The sequence below is a fragment of the Carya illinoinensis genome, chromosome 1 (assembly GCF_018687715.1).
Source record: "Carya illinoinensis cultivar Pawnee chromosome 1, C.illinoinensisPawnee_v1, whole genome shotgun sequence".
NCBI classification, from domain to species: Eukaryota; Viridiplantae; Streptophyta; class Magnoliopsida; order Fagales; family Juglandaceae; genus Carya; species Carya illinoinensis.
The window spans coordinates 14,838,085-14,849,405 of record NC_056752.1 but is presented as its reverse complement, the minus strand read 5'-3'; the positions used below and the strand labels follow the sequence as shown (position 1 = coordinate 14,849,405).

Genomic DNA, 11,321 nt, shown 5'->3' with positions numbered 1-11,321 from the left:
AGGATACTAGCCGAAACTCTTTCGTCATTATATTCAGTACATCTTGGAGGAACAAAGATGTATTGGGATCTCAAGAAAGGTTTCTGTGGGATTGAAACGAGATATCGCCCATTTCATTGAGAAATGTGCCACACGTAAGAGAGTAAACGCCGAACATCAGAGATCAACTGAGTATTTACATAAGGGTGTTGCATACAACCCTTACCCATTCTAGAGTGGAAGTGGGAGGATATAACTATAGACTTTGTGGTTAGATTATCCCAAATCCAAAGTGGTGAAGATGCAATTTGGGTAATCATGAATAGACTGATCAATAGTGCCCACTTGTTACCGGTTATGAGCATGGATATGTTGAGCAAGCTAACTTGGTTGTATATAAGGGAGATAATGAGACTCCATGGAGTACCCAAGACAATAATGTTCGATTGAGACCCAATGTTCACGTCTCATTTTTGGAAGATTTCACAAGCGGCGATGAGCACTAAGCTAAGATTCGTGCATACAATCCCTAGACTTACGGATAGTGGAAAGGATAATCCAGATGTTGGAGGACATGCTGAGCACATTGGTAGACATTAAAGGTCTATGGAAAATCTACGTCCCACTCATTGAGTTTGCCTACAATAATAGATACTAGGTGACCATTCAAATGGCCCTCGAGGCTCTATACGAGAGAAAACATAGACCGCCTTTATGTTGAGACGAAGTGGGGAAGGCTAGAATGATTGGGTCGGAGATCATACAAGAGATGAATGAGCAACTCAAGTGTGATACCCCACTAGAATACAAGAGCTGAAGAATTCTTGTGACAAGATGTTGGACCAAAGGACAAGGGTCATATGAATTAGGTCAAAATATGAATGCTTTCGATCTTTAGGAGAACCAAACTTATTGGATATAATTGAGTCACATAGGATCATAATTCTACAAAATGACTTCTACCATTGCTCTAATTGGAGTTTTTGGAGATTTACAGAGCAATAGAAAATTCTTTATGAAAATGTGATGCCAAGTGGCCAATGAGATGATGACACGTGGCATGAGAAGGACTTGCCACCTCATGGGCACGGTAACCGGTTCTGACCAATTTATGGAGGCTAGATGGGTACGGTAAGGGCCCAAATCTAGTTGAGCTTGGAAGTTCAAGGTTGTTAAGAAAAGGCAAAAGGTAAGGCCCAATGTAAGGCTCAACTTAATAAGCATTAGAGGCCCAAGGTGAGGCCCAATATATTGGAACTTGAAGCCCAAAGTAAGGCCCAAAACCAAGGCCCACCTTAAGGCTCAACTTCAAGGGAACTTGGGGCCCAAGACTAGGAAAACTTGGAGACCAAGCTTGCTCTAGATTCTTATCTTATCTTTGCTAATCTAAGATAACAGATCACACTAGCACATGGAGTTTTTGAGCTCCTATACCATGCGCCCCTAGTGTTTATTGTTTCTGCCAAGTTTCACCCCATCATGATCAGATTAGAACACATTTACAGCCCTAAGAATCTTAGAGAAGCATCTCATTATGCCGTGTCACTTATCATTCACTTTTGTCACCATGAAAACCCAACAAGATAAGGACTTGGGCTGCCAACCACTTCATGTATCTTTTCCGATATATCTTTTCCTTAAAAAACATAGATCTGTCTCACCAATCCAGTGTAGCTCATACATGGTTATTCAATAGTCAAGCAAGTGCATCCAGGAAAGGGTACATGAGCAACCAAGTATATCAATGCTTTCTCATCTATTTCTGCATCAACTCAGCCCCTCTCCCACGCCTGTTGAGCTAGCCTTTAGGTCTAGAAAAGATTTCCACGACACTCTTATGACAACCAAATCTAACACCCTACACTTGTGCAAATTGATTAAGGAAGGTCGTGGAGGTCATGTGCTCTTCTCGGTTGAAGCACCCCACTCAAACTCTTTATTTTCCTGCAAACCATCACCATGTGTCCACCATTCAGTCACTTCTCTTCATATTGGGAAGTCACCACGACAGCACCTGAAAGGGCACAAAGATCATAGCATGAAAGGGTCAAAATCGAGAATGGTTGGACATGCTTTTGAGCCTAAACCAGCCAACTGAGTCTGGTTTTATTTGGGAAACTGAAACCCCATCTGACTCCACATGTGAATCTGAAACTTCTGCACCACTTCCACACACTTGGTCATTGTCCTTAGGGTAATAATTAATCATACACACAGCTGCACACCTACTTGAAAGGATGCATGCAAACACTTCAAGTCACCGAGAATATGCATCTCCAAGTCCATCGTTACTTTGCAAACCAAGCCTTATAACCTCACACTTCCTTCCTCTCTTCATCCCACGACATCACCAAGTATAATACAAGTTCTTGTGAGCCAAGTGATCCTTTGAGAAATAGTGAAACCGAGAAGTTAGCGTAAGCACCCTTGGAGATTCGGTTCTTGCGTGCATGAAAAATTCGGTTCGGTGAGTAGATCCCTGGTAATATTTAATTTTATTGGAAGTGAAATCAACATGTTAAGCACTGATTTGAAGCATTAAACCGAGGTTGAATTGAGTTTTATGGAGTGTATTTTTGAAAGCATGATTTCGGTACAAGCTTGAGGTTTTTGGTTATTGATTGTATTGATCTTGAAATATGGTCATGACATGAGTTAATATGGTGGTATGGACTTAGCTAAAGTCTGATTATGATGATCATGAGTATATATCTAAGAAAAACAGCAAATTATTTTTAAGGATTTAGTTCAATGTTTTAGTTTGAGCATGAGGCATGACTTCGGTTATAGGATTTCAATATGATTGAAGTTTATCTTGTGGTGTCATGGATTAATTGTTTAAGTCATTTTTAATGCCATCTAGAAATGAGTACTTTGCATGCTAGAAATTAGAAAATATGATTTATTAGAGTTCATATGCCAAGGAAAAGCTAGGAACATCATGTTGGGTATTATATGACGGTGTTGTTTATGTTAATGATGGCGATATGATTATGTATGACATGAATCTAAGGTGTTTGCATCCTATTAAGCTTGCAGTCAATGCATGTTTAATCCTATTAAGCTTTGATTCAGTGCATTTTTTAAGTGTTAACTTGCGGATCAAAAAGATCTCATTAAGATCATAGGCTTGAATCACATAGTGAAATCGATCTAGTGCATTGTATGTTTCGGGTTTGATAAGTATTTCATGGTAATTGCATGAGTCTTTATATTCTAATGTAAAAAATGATTTTATAAGAAATACATGAAATTGAAAAATGTTGCCAAGTTTAGGGGCGAAATGCAAATAATGAAATTTTAGGGGAATAATTGCATTTTTGGGAGACTTTAAGGGACATATTTTGTAATCATTACTTTAGTATGTTAGATTCTGGAATTTCTATAGTTTTATGGTTCTAGACTTTAGTACATCTCTCATTTCCGCATCGACTTTAGAACTCAAGGAACTTGTAAGTTAACCTCTAACTTACTCTTGGATAACATTTGTATGGCTTTGTATAAACACCACATTCCTATTACAAATGTTATCTTTTATCATGAAATGTCATAAGAATTTAATCACTTAAATGATTAGAAGCATGACATGGCTATATATGTTACTCTGCATAAAAGCATGAAAATATGCCATTCTACATGATACATGACAATATGTCATTTTAGAATGAAGCACGATACCTGCCACGAAAAATAAACACACGTCAGGAAATACTTTTATCATGAGTGTAGCATGAAAATATTTTTAGCACGACCCAATGTTTTGATGGGCGATTATCCTAGTGGAACTCATCTGTCCACTTTGGAGTTATTAAGAATGGAGTATAATCCCCTAGGTTGATGAAAAATAGTTAACATACTTAGAATGGGTTCTTTTTAAAGGTAGCTGGAGTGAAGTTGGACACCTAACTCTGGTGGGTGTGCCTTAAGGCTCACAGTAATGGTTAATTCATACTATTATGAGATTTCTGTATAAGACGTAGTCACACCTAAGATTTGTGATGAGGTAACTACTAGGTTCACATAGCCAAATAGGGAGCCATGAGGTGCCATAAGAATGATGATCGGTTCTCTAGAGATACCATATGAATTTACGAAGCACTTTGTGCTATTGATTAAGCAAGATTTGTTTTCTATAAGAAAATATGCATTAATGTTTCCTAAAAAATGTTAAGGATTTTGGATGAGAGAATAATATAGTTTTTGAAAAATCTATCCATGCATACACATGATGTTTAGTTTATTATTTGTCATGTTTATATTATCCCAGTGTATGTTGGTTGTTAACTTGCTGGTATTTTAAGAAATCTCACTATGTTAGTCTCAACTACCATTCCCCCTAAAATGGTAGAAATTATAGTAGGACCCAATTCTCCTAGGTAGGTTGGTGTTGATGAAAGCTAGTTGGATCAAGTTTATTTAGGATGATAGAAGATTGGAGGTGATAGTAATGTTTCTGGAGATGGTTTTGGAGATCATCGAGAAAATACAAGAATATGTTTTGGGAAGTTTGCTCATTATTAGGACTTGTTATGATTTGTAATAAGGAGTTGATACTCGTTGACTTTGTTATGTTTTAGTTTATACCTTACTTGGTGGACTTTAGACTAGTAAGGTATGGTGGACTTTAGACTAGTAAGGTATGCTTTATTAAGCTTTATGAACTTGGGATAATAGTAGTTCTGTTACTATACAATGATTCAATTATATTCTACTACAATTATTGCATACTATTATAAGCATGTTAGGTGCATTGTGTTCTTATCTGTCATGTACAAGGGTATGTAGGTTTATGTTACATGTCCCGACATTTCAATTTCCATCAAATCTCAAGCGGGGTATAGGGGATCCTATTAAGTTCATACAAGAAAGGATGGCCACAGCCCAAAGTAGGCAGAAGAATTATACAGTTGTAAGGTGACTGTGTGTATCTCAAGGCATCACCCAAGAAGGGAGTAAAAAGGTTTGGGTTGAGATGAAAATTTAAGCCCAAGGTATATTGGACCTTACCAAGTAATAGAGAAGGAAGGCCTAGTGGCGTATAGAGTGGTGTTACCTACAGAGTATGAAGGGATCCATAACGTGCACCATGTATCCTTGTTAAGAAAGAGTTTTGGGAACCACAAATGATTAACCAAAATATGGCTTCCCTGCAACCAAACCTCACTTACTGGAAAAGAATTGTAAGCATTGTAGACTAGAAGGAAGTAAGACTAGTGTCAAAAATCGTCCCATTGATGAAGGTGCGATGGGGAGACATGGAAAACTAGGAGTTTACATAGAAAAAAAAGCGGGTCATATAAGAGCTATTCCTATACTTATTCTAGTTGCAATGAGTGAACTGTAACTCACAGAGCAGGGGTAGTTTGGACCATTCTAAGGTAACAGTGCATCTATAAATGATCCTTAGATTGCCCTTTTAGACTAGAATATCAAGAACACTCAAACTATTATCATGGTGAAAGAGAAGAGGATGGCTCGACATGTAGCCATACCACCAGAAATAATGCACTGATTAATGGAAGAACGACAAAAATCAACAATGCTAGAAGTAAAATGCCATCAAGTAGAGGAGGAATGTCGCTGAGACGAAGAAAGCTCTTAGAGTGCTAGGGCCTTGATAATGGAAATGTTGGACCATGATAGCACGACTATAGGACAATGAGGGGAGAAATGAATTGTCTAAAATTGTGATGATCAAGAAATGGACAAGGGTAAGGATTCACCAGTGTCATGTGAGGATGAATCTAGTGGAGGAGCTAGGATGTGAGAGAATAGAGTAGACGAGTGCACCAAAAGCAGCCGATGAAGGAGGCAAGAGGAGGGAGCTATTATCCTAGTTGAAGATGCAAAGGTCCATTGGCAGATTGAGGTCGGTAGGTCTTCACCTCAATTGGTGTTGATAAAGAACACCAAAGGAAGCCTTGCCTCGTGAACATCCCTGGGTATGTCATATCAAGGGATGGTCCTTACTAAATTTTGAGTATGAAATTCCTAATAAGGAGGGGATGATGTGATGACGGTGACAACGTGAGGGAATATATTGCTTTCAAAGGGCAAGTGGAACTATATGTTGCTAAATTCATGGAACTTGGAAGGTTTGCGACTCAGTTTATGTCTAGAGAAGAAATGCATATGGAGAAGTTTCAGGATGAGCAATAGTCACGTTTACGGACACAAGTAGGTTGCTTGGAGATTAAGGATTTTCAGAGGTTAATGAACGTATCTCTAAGGAACTTGAGCACTGTAATTTGGAGATTGTTATGACCAGTCAAAAGAGTAGGATGTTCATGGGAGAAGGCAGCCATTTGGGTTCTCCTCCAAAGTTTGTAATGAGGATAGGTGTATGCCCACAAACTACCCCTGAAGTATGTATGGGAGGAAGAACATAGTTGTACGGTCATTTTCATACGTCTCACGAAGGGGAGTGTCTTCAGGCCTCACTCTCATACTACACACATGGGCGGGTAGGAAATTTTACGAAAGATTGCCCTCAGGCATTTCCAATCCATAAAACAAGCCTTATTGGAGGATAGAGAGATCAAAGGTAGGTGGCACAAGCAAGAGTGTATGCTCTCGCATTGGGAGAATTTAATAAGGATGCCCTAGAGACTCATGAAGCAGGTGTCATCACAGATATAAAACCCCAACCTTTGTTAACTAGTTAGTCATTATAGGAGCATAGTCATAAGAGTTATGCTTTTTAGTTATTTTAGGGCCAGTTAGGATGTTCTATTACTATGTGATCACTTAAGTGTGTCTTAGTCATTTGTGTCTATTATGTTCGCTAGAATAAGTGGCTTTTGGTGGAGCAAATGCCAGATAAGGTTTTCGTAGCCCTACCAAATAGAGAAAAGATTCTATGTATTAAGGTGGTGGAGAGTTTTCCCTTAGAAGTGGGCAGATTCATTATAGGGGTAGACTTGGTAGTGTTTAGTATGATTGGATTTGACGTCATACTAGGTATAGATTGGTCGTTTCGACACTTTGCAAGTATTAACTGTTGACAACAAATGGTGATGGTCCAGGTGCCTGGGATGGAAGATAGAGTATTCCAAGGTAGTAAATTACGGTCAATGCTAGGAATAATTACCTCACTACAAGCCAAGAAGGATTTGTCGAATGGAGCCAAAGCCTATTTAGTGCTTAAGGAGAGAGGGCCAAAGGAACTACAAGGAATATCCATAGGGGACGAATTCCCAGAATTATTTGAGGAATTTTTAGGATTACCACCTCCAAGAGAAGTTAAAGTAGCTAAAACGCCAATTACGAGAGCTGATGACGAAAGGATTTATTAGACCAAGTATATCACCTTGGGAGCACCAGTACTATTAGTTAGGAAGAAAGATAAGACCTTTAAAATGTGCATTGACTATTGAGAGTTGAATAAGGCAACCATAAAGAATATGTATCCCTTATCGAGAATAGATCATTTGTTTGATCAGTCGCAGGGAGCTGCAATATTCTCTAAGATTGATTTTAAGTCTGGCTCCCCCCAATTAAGGATTAAGGAAGGAGACATACCAAAACAGCATTTTAGATGCGGTATGGTCATTTCAAATTTATGGTGATGCCATTTAGACTAGAAGCATTTGTGGACACCATGAATAGGGTGTTTAGATCATTATTGAATATGTTTGTGGTAGTATTCATAGATGATATCCTAATGTATTCCATGAATGTCAAGGATTATGGAAACTATGGTTGGTACTGGAAAAGATTTGGTAACATAGGTTGTTTGCCAAACTCAACAAGTGCGAGTTTTGACTATAGATGGTTAAGTTTCTTAGCCATGTGATCTCCAGAGGAAGGGACTCACAATAGACCCAAATAAGATTGAGGCAGTTGTGGATTGACAACATCCCACCATGGTGCATGAAGTTAGGAGTTTCTTGGGATTGGCTAGTTATTATAGGTGATTCATGGAAGAATTCTATAGATTATTAGGTCCTCTCATGACATTGACTAGGAAGAACGCCAAGTTTGTATGGACTGAGAGGTGTGAGCAGAGCTTTGAGGAACTAAAGAGAAGATTAACCACAACTCCTACATTAGCATTACTAGAATCTCACAAATCATTTGTAGTTTATAGTGATGTATAAAAGTATTGACTAGGATGCATTCTAATGCAAGAACAAAGAGTAATGGCTTATGCGTCTAGGAAATTGAAAGATCACGAAGAGAACTACCCCACTCATGATTTGGAGTTTGTAGCTGAAAGTTTTGCCCTGAAGATTTAGCTAAATTCTTGCATGGAGAGGCATGTGAAGTGTACATGAACCATAAGAATTTGAGACGTTGCTTCACCCAGAAAAACCTTTATATGAGACAAAGGAATTACTTGGTAGTATAAGTGAATATTGGTGTGAAATCAAGTACTATGATGCCTTCCAAACTCTGCTTGAGATTTGACAGACCATGAAGTATCGGGACATGCAATACAATGTTACATATACTCGTTCATGACAGTTAAATATGCAATACACCTAACATGCATCTAACAATATGTAGTATTCACAGTAGATACTCTTTTTTTAGCAATACATATGAGAACATTACTTCCTAAAACATAATCTTGATTCATAATTCCATAATAAGCACATATCCAAAATGTTATAACACTTGTCCAATAAATTTGTAACAAAATAGGTAATGAAGACGACACTCTATAAGTATAGGCCAAAAATATAAATTACTAAACTAAATCACTGAGTTACTCATGCAACTCGGCTATAATATCCAAAATCATATCCAGAAAATGGAGTATCAACGCTATCAGTTTCGCGTCATTGCTGTATGGTCTATTCGACCTCTTGCAAATGGTTGTGCGTGGGTTCTCCAAGTTCTTACACATAGTCTACCATTCTAGAAGGAATGGTAGTTGGAACTACGAGTAAGATTTCTACAAATCTCAGCAAGTAGCTTCTAAACTACCGACAATATACATAGGCATTCATGATAGTAAAATGACGTATATGCATCATGAGATAGACTTGAATATGAGGGACATGACTTGTACATAACATGACTGTACATGAATATAACATCACTTGAATTTAACATGACATGACTTGATGTGAACCTAACCTTGTTACATATACATGTTTGTTTAACGTGAACTGGAGATGCTCCATGACTCCTCGATGGTTGTGTGCTCTTTTCGGTACCGCATAACATCAAAGGCATCTATGCTAGCTGTGAGTACATTATGATAATTAAATTGGTGAAACTGTTGTACGTGTAGTTGGCACTACCAGCATTTGGTATTTGACTTTGTTCCAGCAACCAGTTGCTTAGGTCTTATTCGAAGCTTGTTGACTATACTTTGTCAACCTAGGAGATTCAACATCCAATTTAAATACTCTAACATGGGCAAAGGAGTTCCACTAGGATAACTCCCTATCCCAATTCTTGGGGTCGTGATAAAAATAAAGGACTCATGCATGACTTAGATGTACCTCATGACATACTCATGTAATAGAGAGGAGAAAGAGAGAGAATGAGGGGGTGGGGGATTATATGGGCTCTACTTACATGAGGGCAGTTTTGATTTTCTTCTATTAGAATGCAGATGTGTCAAATGCTATTGGAGGGTGTAAATCCCCTATACTCATTGTGTTAGGCCCCTAGCCTCGCTCATGAATAATTAGCTTGTCACATGAATGAAATAACAATAATAAATAATCCACAAATTTGTTCATATGACTAACTTGGTTTCCACTTACCTTGATTAATAAAAAATAATTTTCTTTTATTTTCTTTTCTTCCCCTCTCTCTATCTTACATCAATGATATGCATACCTCCACTTTCTATTTTATTTTATTTTTTTCTTTTTCATTTTCCTTCATTTCCAAGCCCACTTCACACCTCACCTTTTTACTCTCTCCCACTTTTCAATATTCATCACTTGATAAACTCTGCACAACTTCCTTTCCTCTAGTAAATAGGACTCATTGCACTTATTTACATGAATGCGAGTCGTTTCCTTCAATATTAAGTAAGATTTTAACAAGCTAGTTTACTATGGAGTCACCATGGGATAATTATTCCCCTCAACTGTCAGACCCTATAGTTAGTAATATAGGTTGTGCAACACTTTGGTTGCCTGAAAGTGCCAGTATCATGAACAAAGCCAAAACAAGTTAGAGAAAGAGACTCCCACCTCTCTCTAGAAACTCCTTCAAAACCAGATCTACACAAAGGGAGAGGAGCTTCGGCTCCTCCCTTCTTCCTCCCTCCCTCTTCTCTCCTCCATCTTCTCACTTATTTTCTTATTTTCTTTTATTTATTTTTTTGTTGTTTTTCAGGGAAAAGTATGGTGGAAGGCGATTTGTTGCTCTCTGGATCTGGCAACCACCACACATGCAGAGCAGAACAATGCGTGAGCCACACATGCAGTCCAAAGAGGGCATGTGAAACCCACGCGCCTCCTTTAGAGGTGCTCTTTTACCTTCATGCGCGACTATTCTGGGTCCAGGGTCAACGGTTACTTCAAATCTGATTGTCCTCCATACTCCTAGGTGGCGCGTGGCTCTCACGCGCCATCATAGTTGTTCGTTTTTTTTTATGCTCCTCCAAGGTTGAAGAAACGGATCTACAACTTTTCAAGCTGTAGTTCATTATTTTCCCATGTATTTTTAATTTTTGTAATGTCTTTTGTTTTAGAAAATAAAAAAATAAAAAAAAGAACACATTGTCGCTTGGACATATTTCCATAGAGTGTGTCATCTACTCTGTTTTAGATGGAGTATGAGGTTTGTTTCACTTTGTCTTGGACAAAGTTATGTTGTCTCTCAGACTATGAGTTTGTAGAGATATGCAGCTTGGACTAGACCATGCCAGTACTATTATATACTGGAGAGCTATTAATGTTGTAATTTGCATGTAATATATGTTTCAGGTCAGAGTTATAATGTCCATTATTAATAAATGCACTATACTTTTATTAAAAAATACAAAAAAACAAAAACAAACATTTCAGTTGCCCGCCTTATCACTTCTATATAAATATATTTATATATTAAGATACATGAATGGAAAAAAAACTATTTGCATAAAAAAAAAAAGAACACAAAATTATGGAGTAAACTTATTATTTTGTTATTATTGTTATTAAATATATTATAAACTTTAAAATAATATTTAAGATGTGGAGTTAAATTTTTAATCAAGTAATCAGTTTGTCGGCACCTATTTAATAAAGTATTATTTTTAAAGTAATAATATTATTCAAAGAAAATTATACTTATCATCTTCTACATCACACACCAATACATAATTTGTGATTTTTATCCTTTTATTTAAACACACATATTTATACTTATTATTCAATTAGTGAATAATG

General features: G+C 37.4%; 1 long non-coding RNA gene across 1 annotated transcript; it reads left to right on the top strand.

Moving 5' to 3' along the window:
- Positions 1-2,135: 2,135 nt before the first annotated feature.
- Positions 2,136-10,854, top strand: LOC122311682. Its single transcript, XR_006242844.1, has 2 exons — positions 2,136-2,446; positions 10,285-10,854. It is a non-coding gene; the product is annotated as an uncharacterized LOC122311682 (long non-coding RNA).
- Positions 10,855-11,321: the final 467 nt, after the last annotated feature.